This window comes from Ciconia boyciana, chromosome 5 (assembly GCF_034638445.1).
Source record: "Ciconia boyciana chromosome 5, ASM3463844v1, whole genome shotgun sequence".
NCBI classification, from domain to species: domain Eukaryota; kingdom Metazoa; phylum Chordata; class Aves; order Ciconiiformes; family Ciconiidae; genus Ciconia; species Ciconia boyciana.
The window spans coordinates 84,626,035-84,642,612 of NC_132938.1; the positions used below are offsets into that span (position 1 = coordinate 84,626,035).

At 50.7% G+C, this 16,578-nt stretch overlaps 1 protein-coding gene across 13 annotated transcripts in view; it reads left to right on the top strand.

The window, feature by feature from the left end:
• Positions 1–16,578, top strand: part of LOC140651826 (bifunctional methylenetetrahydrofolate dehydrogenase/cyclohydrolase 2, mitochondrial-like) — an 86,392-nt gene that overhangs the window by 65,477 nt on the left and 4,337 nt on the right. For 8 of the 13 annotated variants that reach the window (XR_012042524.1, XR_012042525.1, XR_012042529.1 and 5 more), the window contains 5 exons: positions 1,620–2,556; positions 2,954–3,054; positions 3,312–3,415; positions 8,300–8,429; positions 9,546–9,601. The exons of 2 other annotated variants lie outside the window; for them this stretch is intronic. The gene's annotated coding sequence lies outside the window, so the exon portion shown is untranslated. Of the gene's footprint in view, positions 1–1,619; positions 2,557–2,953; positions 3,169–3,311; positions 3,416–8,299; positions 8,430–9,545; positions 9,602–16,578 lie in introns of all 13 variants that reach the window. 3 more of the 13 variants (XR_012042527.1, XR_012042526.1, XR_012042528.1) reach the window with 3 other exon arrangements.

Below are 16,578 nucleotides of genomic sequence, written 5' to 3' on the forward strand. Positions count from 1 at the left end.
TCCAACAGGATATTTACAAATTGTTAATATCCTGTTTATGAAAACCATGTAAACAATCGAAGGCTATTGCCCAAAGGCTCCCATGTTATTTAGATCTACGTAGAAGACGATTCCAACATTTGCAACGCAGTCGGCAACTCTGATGATATATGACATGGTAATCAAAGTTGCCCCACTGTTACCACGTGCGTGCAGCAGTGCGCAGCGCGTTGCATAAGAATGGTCTAGGAGAGAGGCAAAAGAGACTTGCATTGAGACTTCTTTTTTAGTTTAGTTAACCTATGCGCCCTTTGAAGTGGTTGATTTGGAAAGATGGGTAGCTTTGCGTACAGCAGCCCTTCCCGGAAATCTCTCTCCTGGTTCACAAAGGGGAAGGTTACAAGAACAAAACAGGGGGAAGGGTCGAGAAGCCGGGACGGGGACAAAAGAGCGGGGCCGTGTTCTGCATGGGCGCTCGCGTCTGGCATGTTTCACCTAAGACAAGCCATCTCCTATGGTAACGTAAGGGTCTTAGTTTTGGTTGATGTCAGGCTGCTTGCATGCTTGGTTTGGGCAGGGTAGATTAACCTGGATGTGGAGCTGGAACGTGAGTGTGTTATGTATGAAGGGGTGACCTCTGCTGTAGGCTTACTGCAAGTCAGTGGCCAAAAGTGTCTCATCCTGAGCATCTAATGTGCAGCCTCTGTTCGGACTCTTATAAAAAGTAGTTTTCAGGGATGCTTATTTTCTTTGAAAGTCCTGTAGAGGGACTGTTGTTATTGAGGAATTTAACTAGATTCAGAGACCTAACTTGTGTTCGGCAGCTTTGGCTAATTGACCCTTATCCATCGCCCTTTTCTTCATGTATGGACAAAGACCCCCCCGGCTGGAGGACCATTGATCAAGAACTGCCAGCCTTAGCTTAGTGCTTAATTTAATAACCGACACCAATCTAATGAAACCCAGCCCTGGCCTTTGTCCTGTCCCACTTGATTTACATGCATGCGCTCTTGAGTGTTGTAAAGGACATCTCCTGCATCTCTTAAATAACACCAAGCTGCAGGAACGAGGACGAGGGGGTGGATGTGTAGGCACCACGCAGAGCTGTTATCCATGGAAGTGTCACAGTCAGCCGACCGGCTGCTGGCACCTCTCCCCCAGGACATCCACTTGCAGATACCTCTCCTCATCCCATCTCCCATGCACACAGCAGGCAACCAGCACCCTCCTTACCCATGGGTGGAGAGGTAGGGAGGAGTTCCCGGGGGTAGGCCTAGGCTTTTGCCTCCCCTTGGCCAAACCCACAACTCCTTGCTGAGAGAGCAGAGAAACATGCAGGGTCTGAACACGTTTCGTTTTGCTTTTTAGTCAGGGAGGCATCTAGGCTGCACTCCCGAGATGGGTTGGGGAAGCTCTGACCAGAAAACTGGGGTCTGTCTCCTTTCCCGGTGCCTGATAGCAGCCAGACCTGCATATGTGGGAGGAAAAATCAATCTTGCAGGCAGATGGTTTCCACCTGTGCTGGAGCTATCTCTGCCCTTCTCAGCCCCACAGAGGCCTGCAGTCTTTCCCTGGGGCTCCCTGTTGGTATCCAGTCTGTGGCTAAGCTGGCTAATCCATTTCTTCATTCTGTGACCTAGGAACGGTGCCTAGGGAGGCTTGGATACCTGAGGTGATGTTCAGACCGTGGATGGGAGGAGAAGGTGACTGGAAGATGATTTCACATAGTCTTGGTCATTCCCAGACCAAACCCCAGAGGTTTCCGCATACCATGTGACTCAACGGTTGGCTCTCAGGAGGTGGTGGTACTAAATTCACTGGAGATCAAAGAATGTGGAGTTTTACAGCAGATAGGGACCAGACAGGGAGAACACAGAATGGGAACATCTTGTTGAGCGTTGTGACCCCAAAGTATTCCTGATCAGCTTCTTTCCCTTCTAGCTGCATCTCAGCAGACAGAGAGCATGATATGAACAGCCTGGCTCCAAGCTGATGCGAGCCGGAGGGAGTGCCGTGGCTTATTTTTGCTCGACTTGTGAGGGAGCTTCATTGCGGACCACAGTGTCCTAGTTTGAAGTATGACTGTAGTGATGAATTGGGCACCCGTGTTTATAGGTTCCCTGGGGCAGGCTGTCTCATCACCTCTGCGTGACAACAGCCAGCACAATAAAGGCCCGATCCTGACAGCCCTTTTTTTTGGTCATTTCAGTAATAGTAATGATTAACAGTAATTATCAGAACAGTAATGGGAGTGTCCCATAATGCTAGTGGATGGGGGAATTCCACTAAGTGCATCTGCTCCCATGCCTAGCGCTAGTTACCAGGCCAAACAAATACACCGTGGACCCATGCCTCTTTCCTAGATTTGGTTTCTGGAACGTGTGCTGGCTAAGCTGGTTTCAGGTGAATTGCTGTTTACTCCATCATCCCTAATGACACATTCTTTGTGTGAAGGGTTCTCCAACTCCCCGTGCGCATGGCTGGTGTGCAGGTGACAGTTACCACTGAGTTGCAGCCAAAATGTGGAGTCTGCAGATGGCTGAAGTCCTGGTGGCAGTGCAGGACCTGGAGTACAGGGTGAGGCACAAATCGGTGCTGCTTCTTCCGATTCAGCAGGCCAAGCACGGGAACTCTGAAGCTGGGAAATAGCCCGCAAGTCAGCCTTTCCTCTGCTCTTGCCCTGCTTTTATCCTCTCGCTCCCTGCAGCAGTGAAAGGGGCGAAATATGCTTGCCGAAGGGATTGAAGCCACTGTAGCTGAAGCCTGCGTAACGGCTCGGCTGATTGCCAAGGTTCCCAAACAGAGCAGGTGAGAGGCAGAGGGCTCTGCTGATCACGTGCGTGCATCATGTATTGTTTAGGCTTTAGCGCAGGCCTTAGAGGCTGGCCCTGCTCCAGCCCAAGGCAGGTCTTTCCCTCCCTCTGACAGTGGCAGTCGTATACAGAGTGTCTTCCTTTTGCCTTCCCCATGCTAGCGCCAGCTGCCCAGATGGAATATACAGGAGAGGGATGGAAGGTAGCGGTGGAGAGCCCATAGCCAGGACTGACTGCTGTGGTGAAAGTCCGACAGGAGCCGGTGAGTGCCTGCTGAGTCACGCCAATCCCCACAGTGGTGGTTCTTGCTGTCGTTTCACTGTCCCTAGATGGATGTCACTCTCAGGGCCGAGCTATCGAGTGGATGTGCCACATGGTGAGCTGCTAGGAACACTATTTCATATAATGATTTCAGTTATATTGGCCACTGGTCAGGGGTCTAAACGCCGCACCCATGTGTACACATGGTGAACCATCAGAAAGGGCAGTCTTCATATTTGCATGTGTTTTGTCTCTCAGTGGTTAACTCTCACCTTCCTGGAGAATGAAAAATACCATTGAAGAGATGACTTTATGAACTCGAAAGAGGTGCCGATGGACAGAACAGCACACAGGACTGATAAGTAAGGGGCTGGTGTTCTTCTCCCAGCTTGCTTGCAACCTGTCTCATGCTGTGGGGAAAACTACTTTTTTTCCACCTTGGTCCTCCTCATATTCTTAACAAATCACTTGGAGCAAGGAGAAGGAGAAACAATTACTAGATATATGGGCAGTGATATGGGCGGGACAGAAAGGGTACACCTCTCTCAAAGGGGGAAAAGGATCTTTGCACAGGACTCAGCAGGGCTCACTGAAAGAGCTTTAAACTAGATTTGAAGGGGGAAAGGGATAAAACCAGGCTCGCTAGAGAGAAGCCTGAGGGCAGCACGCCGATGTTTGAGGGATGGCGTGCTAGCGAGGTCCTTGGGTCTGCCGTCTCGGTGGAGGTAGGGGACGGAGATCCACAAGGCAGCAAAGACACGAGGGTTGTGGATGTGTTACAAAATACGAAAGCGCCTGAGAACGGTCATGTAGGAATCGGGGCTTCTCCCCCCAAAAAGGCAGCGGGATCAATAGCCCAACTGAAGTGCATCTACACGAATGCCCGCAGCACGGGCCACAGACAGGAGGAGCTGGAAGCCCTTGCGCAGCAGGAAAACTATGATATAGTTGCCATCGCAGAAGCACGGTGGGGTGACTCGCACAACTGGAGCGCTGCAATGGATGGCTATAAACTCTTCAGAAGGGATAGGCAAGGAGGGAGAGGCGGCGGGGTAGCCCTGTACGTTAGGGAGTGTTTTGAGTGTCTGGAGCTTGACGATGGTGACGACAGGGTTGAGTGTTGATGGGTAAGAAGCAGGGGGAAGGCCATCAAGGCAGGTATCGTGGTGGGAGTCTGTTACAGACCACCCAACCGGGACAAAGAGGCAGACGAAATATTCTATAAGCAGCTGGGAGAAGCCTCACAAGCGCTAGCCCTTGTTCTCACGGGGGACTTCAACTTACCAGATGCCTGCTGGAAATACAATACGGCAGAGGGGAAACAGGCTCGGAGGTTGCTGGAGCGCGTGGCAGAGGCCTTCCTGACACAGCTGGCGAGGGAGCCAACGAGGGAAGGCGCCCGCTGGACCTCTTGTTCGTGAGCAGAGAAGGACTCGTGGGCGACGTGACGGTTGGAGGCCGTCTTGGGCACAGCGATCACGAAAGGAGAGAGTTTTCAATTCTTGGAGAAGTAAGGAGGGAGGTCAGCAGAACTGCCACCTCGGACTTCCGGAGGGCAGACTTTGGCCTGCCTAGGAGCCTGGCTGACAGAGTCCCCCGGGAGGCAGTCCCGAGGGGCAAAGGAGGCCAGGAAGGCTGGACGTTCTTCAAGAAGGAAATTGAGAGGCCCAGGAGCAGGCCGTCCCCGTGTGCCGAAAGACGAGCCGGCAGGGAAGACCACCGGCCTGGCTGATTCCAGCTTTGGCTGGAACTCAGGAAAAAAAGGAGCGTTTATGACCTTTGGAAGAAGGGGCAGGCACTCAGGAGGACTACAAAGATGTCACGAGGTTACGCAGGGAGAAAATTAGAAGGGCCAAAGCCCAACTAGAACTCAATCCGGCCACTGCCGTAAAAGACAATAAAATAAATGCTATAAATACACTGGCAACAAAAGGAGGGCTAAGGAGAATCTCCATCCTTTATTGGATGCAGGGGGAAACACAGCGGCAAAGGATGAGGACAAGGCTGAGGTACTTAATGCCTTCTTTGCCTCAGGCTTTCATAGTAAGACCAGTTGTTCTCCGGGTACCCAGCCCCCTGAGCTGGAAGACAGGGACGGGGAGCAGAACGAAGCCCCCATCATCCAAGGGGAAATGGTCAGTGACCTGCTACGCCACTTAGACACTCACAAGTCTACGGGGCCGGACGGGATCCACCCAAGGGTACCAAGGGAGCTGGCGGAAGCGCTCACCAAGCCGCTTTCCATCCTTTATCAGCAGTCCTGGCTAACCGGGGAGGTCCCAGTTGACTGGGGGTTAGAAAATGTGACGCCCATCTACGAGAAGGGCCAGAAGGAGGACCCGGGGAACTACAGGCCTGTCACTCTGACCTCGGTGCCAGGGAAGCTGACGGAGCGGATCATCTTGAGTGCCATCACGCGGCACGTACGGGACAACCAGGTGATCAGGCCCAGTCAGCAGGGGTTTAGGAAAGGCAGGTCCTGCTTGACCAACCTGATCTCCTTCTACGACAAGGTGACCCGCTTAGTGGATGAGGGAGAGGCTGTGGAGTTGTCTACCTGGACTGTAGCAAAGCCTTTGACGCCGTTTCCCACAGCATTCTCCTGGAGAAACTGGCTGCTCGTGGCTTGGACGGGTGTACGCTTCGCTGGGTACAGAACTGGCTGGATGGCCGGGCCCAAAGAGCGGCGGTGGACGGAGTTAAACCCAGTTGGCGGCCGGTCACACGTGGTGTTCCCCAGGGCTCAGTACTGGGGCCAGGTCTGTTTAATGTCTTCATCGATGACCTGGACAAGGGGATGGAGCGCACCCTTGGTCAGTTTGCAGATGACGCCAGGTCGTGCGGGAGTGTTGATCTGCGGGAGGGCAGGAAGGCTCTGCAGAGGGACCTGCACAGGCTGGATCGATGGGCCGAGGTCAACTGTGTGAGGTTCAACAAGGCTCAGGGCCGGGTCCTGCACTTGGGCCACAGCAACCCCAGGCATCGCTACAGGCTTGGGGAAGAGTGTCTGGAAAGCTGCTCGGCGGAAAAGGACCTGGGGGTGTTGGTCGACAGCCGGCTGAGCATGAGCCAGCAGTGTGCCCAGGTGGCCAAGGAGGCCAAGGGCATCCTGGCTTGTATCAGCAATAGCGTGGCCAGCAGGAGCAGGGCAGTGATCGTGCCCCTGTACTCGGCACTGGTGAGGCCGCACCTCGAATGCTGTGTTCAGTTTTGGGCCCCTCACTCCAAGAGAGACATGGAGGGGCTGGAGCGTGTCCAGAGAAGGGCAACGGAGCTGGGGAAGGGTCTGGAGCACAAGGCTGATGGGGAGCGGCTGAGGGAACTGGGGTTGTTTAGTCTGGAGAAAAGGAGGCTGAGGGGAGACCTTATCGCTCTCTACAACTACCTGAAAGGAGGCTGTAGCAAGGTGGGGTTGGTCTCTTCTCCCAGGTAACAAGCCACAGGATGAAAGGAAACAGCCTCAAGTTGCTCCAGGGGAGGTTTAGACTGGATATTAGGAAGTTTTACTTCACCGAAAGGGTTGTCAAGCGCTGGAACAAGCTGCCCAGGGCAGTGGTGGAGTCCCCATCCCTGGAGGTATTTAAAAGACGTGTAGATGTGGTGCTTAGGGACATGGCTTAGTGGTGGACTTGGCAGTGCTAGGTTAATGGTTGGACTTGATGATCTTAAAGGTCTTTTCCAACCTAAATGATTCTATTCTATGACTTGTTTTGATAATACCCTTTATAAGGGTACAAGTAAAATGCTTGCGCAGCTTTGTTTAGCAGCAAGTAAAGGCAGAAGCCATGAAAAGACTCCAGAAACGAAAAAAGCTACAAACCCCTTGGAGGCTAAGAAATCACTTAGCATGGAGCACTGAGCTGTAATTAGGAAAGGGAAAACAACAGCTGAGCATTATGAAGCTCTTCCTGCCAGTGAGATGTGTTGAGCCATTCAGGAGTTGCCCAGGGGAGAGTAATGGAAATGCCATACAAGCCAGAAGAATGAAGCTTCAAAAACTGCCCTGTAGGGAGCAATCCAGCACGAACTGGCAGATATGTCTGCCTTTTCATCTCCATCTTCTGAGGCGCATTGAGGTGGATGGGAATTAGCTGCTTGGTTTGGGGTTATTTTTTCTTTTTTAAATTGCTAGTTAATGCTGACCCAAGAAGTTGGCTAAGAAATCAGTGAATCTGGGGGATTGTTTTTTTTAAAACAGCAAAACATCTGTGTTGTCCAGTAGCTTTGACCTCACCCTGCATTTACAGGAAGAGGCATCAGCCACTTTCAGCCTTGGGGGCAGCGTTTTGAACTCATAGTTTATAGGAAAGCCTGGTTGTTTAAGAACATTTGACCTACTTCATCCCTCCCATACATGGCAGGTCTGAGACTGACCTTTGTATGGAGTAAGTTTGGCTCAAGGGTTGTCCTTACTCAGTTTCCTCTAGCCTATCTCATCTATGCATCCCAGTTACATGTATTCCCTTCTTAGGGCATTTGTGCTCACATGTGAGCCCCATGCTTTTTAGCACTTATGATTCTCATACTTAATACTAATCTTCTGTAGTTCAAATGAAAATGCTGTCAAGTGAGCTGCACTCCAATTAGCTGTCTGATCTTTTGAGTGTATTTCTCGAGGATCTCTCATGCTGTTCAATGAAAGCTTGCTGTATATAAAAATTTGTCTTACACGCATACTGACGTGTGCACTCGTGCTGTTTTCAAAAATGCTGGCCAGTTTTTCCCAAAAATTTATGAAAATGCTGCTCTCTGTTACTTTGTGTGTGTAACAGTGCCAAGTGTTTCAGTGCAAGACTAGATATGATTTTCTTCCAATTTCAAAATTGCTTTCTAACAAAAAAATGTTGATTTGGCAAATAGGTCTTATTCTCGACAGACAAAAACAATGCAGATCCATCCCCACAGCAGCAGTGCGTAAAACTGGATGCAAGTCTTACAGAAAGCAGCTGAAGTAAGTAGTATAGTCACTTGTCCTGTATGGTTTTAGTTATGTAAAAACACATCCCTAAAGTGGCAGTTCATTGCTACAAACACATGTATTCTTCTACAGCAAATCACCATGAGGGAAAGTATTTTCAAGCACAGAAAAATGTACACTTAACCTATGTTTTTTCCTCTCTAAGTTGAAAAGGGTAGAATCCATAGAAAATCCTCTGTGTCATCGGTGACAGATAAACTAATAGACAAAGCTCAATCCATACCCTTGAAATAATCACTGCTATGAATCTTCTGCTCTGTCCAAAAAGGAGAGAGGTGAATACCTGTGACATCGAAAGAGGATTAAGCACAACATGAACTTGAGTTGAGCCTATGTACTTTGTAAATAGAGGTTTTCTTCAAAGATGGTTATTAAGCCACGCAAGGTAATAAAAGCAAGTAAGTATTTTGCACAAGTTCTTAAAGTATTTCCTCGTATACTTGTTACACTTTGTAAAGAAGAAAATCCTGAAATGTCAAAGCATTCTGGGGGGCTACTCGCCGGTCTGATGCCAAGTGGCATAAATCCACCATTGACTCGACTTGGGTGTGCCAGTTCACCCCAGCTGAAATGGAGGCCACTAGCTGAAAGGCACCCGTGATGCTCTGTTGCCCAATCAGTGCTACCTCTCCGTGTTGTACAGACATGTCACTCAGTACTTAGATCTGTGGGATGCAATGCATCTACCTTACAATGAACCTATCGGTGCAGGAAGGCACTACTCAGTATGAATAGCCTCTTGGAAAATTGGCTCTGGAGGTGTGTATCAACCTTATTCAAAGAGGCAGCCTCCACGTGGAGGAGAGGATGGTGAAAGCCACAAGCGGGGATGCCAGATGTGGAATCACATACCGTGAGACAAAGAACATTACAGAAGGATGAAACAAAGACATGCGTATGATACTTGTTTTCCATACATTCAAATCTGAAAGAGGAAATTCCAATGAATTGCTCCAGTTGTGTCAGCGTTACTTGGTATCTGGATACCGGTACAAGACTATAATTAAATGCTCTTTTTCAGAGGATAAATCATGCAGGAATTTAAGGGCAAAATTAATTATAAAGTGGAAGTTCTACAGTGATGCTGCTTTTTAAGGCATCTGTATGCCCACACACAGAAATGCTTTACTAATCGTTGCAATTCCTTCCTTTACTCATTATGATCCCTGAAAGACCAGACAATAAAATCCTTAATAAGGGGGATCAACCCAAATTAAAGAAGCAACAGAAACAGTCATGTGGCATCAAAAAAAGCTACCATCTGCTAATCTTAAAGTGGTATACTGATTGTATGGGGGTAAGCCATGACCCTAATGCTAGAGGGGGGAAGAAAGGGACTCGGGAAAAGATTGCGGCTATATCATGCCCCACACTTGTGGAGGACCAACTTCAGAAAGCTACTTTCACAAGGATCTTTATCACATTTATCTGGCCAACTCTCATACCGTTTGCATAATTAATAAATGGTGCTGACATACAATTCTATAGTAACACATCGCCTTGTTTCATTTCAGCATCTCCACGCTTCTGTAGACCTAAGAAAACGCTCCCAAAATAAGGAGTAAGATTTGTAAGTACCAGATCTATTCCAGCTCCCTGAAGTAATGTATTTATTACTTACAATTGCAATCTGAACATGGAGATGTAGTATATTGTATTCTGCAGTATCTTGTACAATTAACTCTCTTGTATCAATAACCGCTTATAAAATGGAGAAACTATGAATACGTGAGTCATCAGCTATTAAACTGCACCTCACTATCAATACTCAAATTCCTTACATTGTGGGATAGGCTTATCAGTTCTGCAATAAATTGGGTATCACCTTGCCTTTTTTGACGATGGGAAGAGGTAAGGCAGAGGAAGAAGTTTTTTGCTTTAAAAGGAAAAGAAATAACCACTGTGGCTGAGCAGCTTGTTTAGAAAAAACACATTTTATACTTTAGGCAAATGTGTACAGTAGGAGTTTGGGGATGAGGTATGCCTCAGCTATGTGATGATAGGACCGAAGTGCGGAATGAGGCCTTGCCTGACTGAGCAACAGCGTGTGTGGGCTTCAACACGATGCATGAAAGAAATGTTTTTAAAAAGTAGCTGTAACTAGTCGACTGCTGTCTAAAGTAACGGAAAGATGTGTTTGTAACACGAACTGCCTGTGCTGCTGCCCTGCGAGGAGGCCAAGGGCTGGAGGAGCAGTGCGGCTTATGCACCCACTGGCCTCGAGACGGTCGTGGCCTGTTCAGGTGCTGGGTGAGGTGCTGGCATTCCTGTGGGCTCTGTTGCAACTTAATAGACCATTTCTGCCCCTAGCGTCGAGGCTGTCTGGCAGCAGCACATGTGTGCTGAGGGTCATTTCAAAAATGCCAGGAGATGGGAGATTAGGGAAGGCAGCTGGTTTCTGGCTGTCTGCCCCGAGGTGTGTTCCTAACCTTGGTTTACACGCAGGCACCATTCGCGGCAGTGCAGTGGCCCAGCCGTCCTTTGTGCGCAGGCAGAGCCCAGCCCCTGAGGGGGCAGCTCGGGGGCCGCGCTGCACCGGCCAAGTCTCACATGGTTATGCCTCGCACGGAGGAGTTGAGGGCAAGCAGAAGGCAGCGGTACCGAGGCTCTGCAGTCAGCCCGGGCCTTCCGCTGCCCAGGGCAGTGCCGGCCATCGGTGCTTTGGCCAGATAGCTCAGAGGGGACCGGTACTTTTACGATCCCCCGTACTATTTGCAAAATCAAATGTATGCGGACTGCAGCGAAGGCCCGGAGGGGTCGGGCATGACCGTGTCCGGCCGGGCCTGCCCTCCCCTCCCGGCCGGAGGGCGGGCGCAGCCGGGCCGGGGCGCACCCTCCTGCCCGCCGTCGGGGCCTCGCCGCCGGGCGCAGGGGGCCGGGGAGGGCGCCCGCCCCTGCCCGCGGGGGCGGCACGGCAGGGCCCGCCGGGGGCGGCGGGGCAGGAAGCGAGGAGGCCGAGGCCGGGCACCTGCCCCGAGCCCTGCCGGGGTTTCATCACCGGCGAGCGGCGCCCCGCCTCTCCCGCCGGCCCATAAAGGTCCGGGGCGGCGCGGCCGGCACCCACACCACCGCCGCCGCTCCGCCGCAGCCGGCTGGCTCCTCTTTCTCCCTTTCCTCCTCTCCTCTCCTCTCCTCTTCTCTCGTCTTCTCTCCTCCCGGCGACGCGAGGGCGATGGACGCCGGCTGCCTGCGGGCCCGCAGCCTGCTGCTCTTCCTCGGTGAGTGCCGCCGCCGTGCCCCGCGGGCCGGGGGCCGTGGCAGGGCGCTGCGCCCCGCTCCGGCGGGCGGGCGGCTCCTCTGCCCCCGGGGCAGGGGCTGGCGGGGCCGGCGGGGGAGCGGGCGCTGCGCCGCGGGGCTGGGCCGTTCTCTTGCTGCTGGGTGCTCTCTGGCAAAACGGAAAGCTTAGCTTGCCTTCGTGGGAAGCCACCGCGTTTCTTCTCCGAGGTGGAGTCACGGGCAGGGATGGGTGTACCTGGGCGGCTGCATGAGTTGAGAAGCGGAGCACGCAGGTCTTACTCTGTGGTGTGTTGTTATGGGACGTTCCATTGCTTGTGCGATGCCCAGGTGTGCCCTGTGACTGGGCGAAGGTGGATGTTCGTTCCTCTCCTCCCCGATTCTCCTCGCAGCGCAGTCTGCTGAAGGCATAGAATCACAGAATCTTTTAGGTTGAAAAGGGCCTTTAAGATCATCGAGTCCAACTGTAAACCTACCATTGCCGAGTCCACTACTAGACCATGTCCTTAAAAAAAGGCAATGCGATCTATTCTCTTTCACCTTGTCTCATCTTGTTTGCAGTCTGGTCCTGCTGCATTCACCCAGGCCATGCTCTGGGTGAGCTCAGCAGGTGAATCCCCATGGCAGCAGAGACTTCCTTATGGTAACAAAACAGGTTGTGGCCTCCCTCTGCTTGACACTTCTCCACCTCCTCACTGGGAGTGTGTTACTCTGTTGCATGACATAAGCTACCTGAAAGTCCAAAGTGAACACGTGTATCCTTAGAGCATCAAGAGTCCTGGAGCCTGGGTGCGCTGTGAAGCAACAATTCACCCTTGCCACGCACCTCCGCTGGGTGCTGGCAGTGACAGGCAATGACTGCAGAGAGCTGACCTGTGAGGTGACTTGAACTGTGTGAGCAGCAAACGTTTGAGGCAGGACCAAGACCTGGTGCACTCGCACGCTGCTTTAATGACAAAGCGTATTCTCACACTCACGATGTTGGTCTCAGGGTCACAGTTGAGGGGGAAGCTCAGTTCCTAAGAATTCTCTTTTGGGGCAGATGTTCCCTCGTCTGCTAAGCCCACTGCAGCATGAATTTCTGTCTTTCATCTTGGCCAGGTATTTCCATAATAGCTTATGGATCAGCTGCTGCGCAGCATCTTACTTGCTAGGACAGCAGGCTAAAACATCTTGTAGTCTGTGACTTAGCCATGCTTTGCACAAAACTGGCACTGAAAGGAACTGGTATGTCTTCATGGATTTGTGTACAGATTTATTTATTTCCGGGGCAGGCACAAAATCTAATAGTCAAGGAATAGATTAGTCATAGCTAGGTGGCATCATAACAAGTGGTACGAGCGCTTTACTGCCTTTCCCTTCCAGGTCAGTAGCGTAAGCAGAACTCAGTGCCACTGGCAGAAGCTGGGAAGACTGTCTGTAGCTGGCGTTGTGCCAGACTTTAAGAGGTTCCCTGCTGAATGGCCGAAGCCTAACTGAAGTGACAGTCATTGTCAGCTTCATAGTCTGGCTGTCGTGGGCTTGGCAGCTGCGCAGCAGAAAGGCAGTGGTGGGAGAGAGCCGTCGCTCACCCCTGAGGAGCCACGGTGTTGTGCCAGCCACATGGTGATGTGGCAGTGATGGAACTGAGGCCGGGCCCTACCTTTTCCGTGAGTTACTGCAGGAGCCTTGGCACTGGTCTCCTTGCAGCCGCTGTAATGCCCGCTCAGTGAGGAAGGCAGGCCTCGCATCTCCGGACTCACTGGACAGTTTCAGGAGCTGCTGACCTTATGTTTTCCCGCATCACATTTGTCTGGCCATCAGCAAGTGGGCTGAACATAAAGGTCGCTGAGTCTGGAGATGTGGAAAATGTCAGTGGCTGATCTGTCTGTCTGGAAGCAGTAGTGGATTTCTGCTTCTTCTGTGGCATAGGGACCTCTGCCCCCACGCATGCGGTAGAAAGCAGAGTGGCCCAGGCACAGGGGGAGCATGTGAATAAGATCACTGGTGTGTAGGTCTCCACAGGGGTGGAAACGGTACTGAGATGACTGGATGCACATAATACATGATGATCTGAGTTGTCTCTGCTTAAGGGTAAGTCTTGGCACAATGTGGAAGATGATCGTGTGGGCCTATAGCAATTTTGGAGTGATAGTCTTCCCGTACAGGCTGGTGTTTCCAGGGCTGCCTTAGAGCTGCTCTGGCCTGGCCCTGGGCATCCGTGACTTTGAGTCAGCAGTTCTGAAGTCATGGATACAAAACGTGAGATGGGGAAAGCTGGATGCTACTTCCCAGAAACATGTATAGACACTTCTGTCCAGTTGCCCTAAGGGTAATTTACTTGAGCCTGTCTCTCTCATACCATCACATCTGGTGCCTCCATTTAGACAATAGGCCAAACGTACATAGACCACAGGGGGATGAGGGGTGGAAAGGGCTGATAGCATCTCCTTTCACATGGGTGAGAAGAGCAACCCGTACATCTTGTATGTCTCATCTTAGGAAGAGGAGTGTTGGGCACCTGCCTTGATGGGCATGGTCAGGCAACTAGGCACTAGGTACCTCCTACCCAAAACATCAAGAAGAAGCCAGATGATGTATCCTGAGTTCAAGGATGGGGAGGTGTGCTCTGTCTGAGGTGGTTAAAATTACCTCGAATGACCGCTTCCCCTTTCCCAGGAAAAAATGCTCAGCCTGTATGGATAACCTGAACTCTAGAGATGCTGTGGTTGATGTGAGCAAGGGATAGAGTTGCACAGCCAAATCTTGAATAAGAGTAAGCTGTTTGCAAGGCTTTTCTGGCCAGCTCTACGTTTCTGTGACCCTCATCTAAAACACAACCACGCACCTAGCCTTTATTGCCAGCGGTGTTTGCTTTGTCTGAGATGGCCTGCAAACTTCTGTGGCTAGCTAGGGAAGCTAGCAGCAGAGAGATATGGAAGTATCTCCACTCTAACCACTAGAGTTAAATGGTGGTAGTATCGATGCTCACAAAGCCAATAGGATGGACTGGTTAACTTCCATGTTTCCTGCTTAGTCTACACAAGGAAGGCCTTAGACAGTCAGACGTGCTCTGGGTGTCCAAAATCAGGTGATGGGGATCCACCTTGATCTGTCTCTAGAGTTAAAATGGGCTGAGATCCTCCAGGTTTGTGTCACCTGGACCCCTCTGCGCTTGGCATTGGTTTGAAAGTGCAACCCACGTGAAAAGAGTGGGCGCTATCACTGTGGCAGAGAGACCACAGAGATGCCAAATATGAAGTAGCATCATGGGGTCGTCTTCAGATGAACAAGACCAGTGATCTTGGTGACAGGCAAAGCCAACTCAGATGATGATTGACCTCTCAGAAACCTGACATTTCGCCTTTAAAATGGGTGTAAATCTTGTAAAGAGACTAGTTCTCCGTTACGTGTATCCTGTATATGCATCCTTCATCCTTAGCAGTCACCCTATAACTGGAAACTATAGCTGGCTTTCAGTGGATGAACTGATAATTAGCCTTTGCATGTCGTCTCTGATGAAGGCTGCAGGAAGCGAAGGCAGCCAGTCTCTGTCCCTCATTTTCCTTTCATCCTTCATGGAAGGACGAGTCAACAGCAGCATTATTCCTGTTCCAGTAATAGCCACTGCTGTCCGTGTTAACCTTACAGGAATACCTGCGATACCAGACGGTATTGTGCGGGCATGCTAGTGGTGTAGCAATAAGCGTAGCGCTCGTGTTCCTGCGAGCACACGTGAATATCCACCATCTCATTACTGTTATCTTGTACCCTGTAGAGTATTTGCTTAGTGAACAGCGAAGAAAAAAAAAAATACAACTACCTCTCCCAGGTCCTGTGTTTGCTATACATAATCTGATAATTATTCTGGGAAAGGCTCTCCTTTGCCATTGCGGTGCGTGGATCCCTTATCCTCCCGCAGGATCCCCCTCCCATTGATGTCAGAGGAGAAATATGTGCATGGGGGAAAGGGCAAAATATAACAGCGCGGAGCAGGAAGAACTTTGCCCGAATGCAGAAAATACTGCTGGGTGTCAGCAAATATCCACGCCTGCACTCCAGCCTTTCCGGCCTGTGTGTCTGCAGTCAGGTGGAGGAGGCTATCGGTTGTTGTGCGTGGCTGCAATGGAGCAAGCCTTTGTCCGGTGTTGGAGGAGGAGGTTATTTTTAATTTGTCCCTCACAGGTGTCTTGAGTTTTGGCCTTTCCTCTAGCTGGAAAGCGGTGCCTCCTTCTGGAGCCAAGAGAAGAGCTGACCTGTCTCTTTCATGTACCTAGGTTTGAGTTTCTCAAATGCAAAAGCCAGGTTCTGGTAACTCTCGAACTGGGAGCTTTAGATTAAAAAGCAATTGCTCAGATTATGCTCAGATCAAGGATGTATACAAGCTGAAACAGAAATATGTAGGCTAAAAGAGATTGCCAGCCGGCTTAATCCATCTACTTAAGTAAGTACGAGAGAAGTGGATATCTCAGGTACCTCTAGCATATTTTGCCTTGACTGTCACGTGGCCCCCAGACCAAATCTTGCCATAGCACGTCACACAGAGATGATAGCAGCAGTATGTGGGGAACAGGAGGGAGCCTCATGTCACTAACTCTCACTAGTCTCAGGATTTCAGCATCCCTTCTTGCAATGACATAGTGTATACTTAGTGGGACAGAGCTGTCCTGTGCCACAGCTGCTCCCTGCCAAGGGAGCAGCTTAGTCTATGGAGCACTCCTGATATGTCACTCTAGTTCCTCGGAAGAAGGAGTGACTTGGTAAATCTTCTTTTCCCAGCGTGATTTGGGACACTGGGTCCCTGGCTGAAGCTCAAAGCCTCCTGTTCTAGCAGTAACTGAGCTGCCACCATCTGTCAGCTGATGGCGTCATCCTTCAAACACTTAAACTTTCTGTCGCGGTGACTCAAATTGGCCTCACAGAAATGTTAAACTGCTTCTCCTGATGAAATCTATAGTGAGCACAGTACTGTTTAAAAAAAAAAAAAAAAACCACCCTGAAAGTAAACTTGCTGGTCCTGCCCCCTTGGAGTGAAACGCAGGTCCTGCTGAGTCATGCTAGCAGGCGCAGATGTCTCCAGCTTAGCGTCCTGTACAAGTCAAGATGCTGGCATCATTGGTCTGTTACCGTGGCTCTCACTTTGGCGGACCTAGTCTTTGTCCCTTCTTCTAAAGCTTGGTGGAAACCTGGCTTATTAGCTTTGCAAGGAATGCCGTGGAGAGGGAGGTAAGGAGAAGGAATGGTGTTTTTAAAGGGACGCAAAAAACCCCCTGTCCCTCTGAGATGGATATCCCTGCTGTTCTTGTATCTAGCTGGAATAAAGCTTAAAGGAAG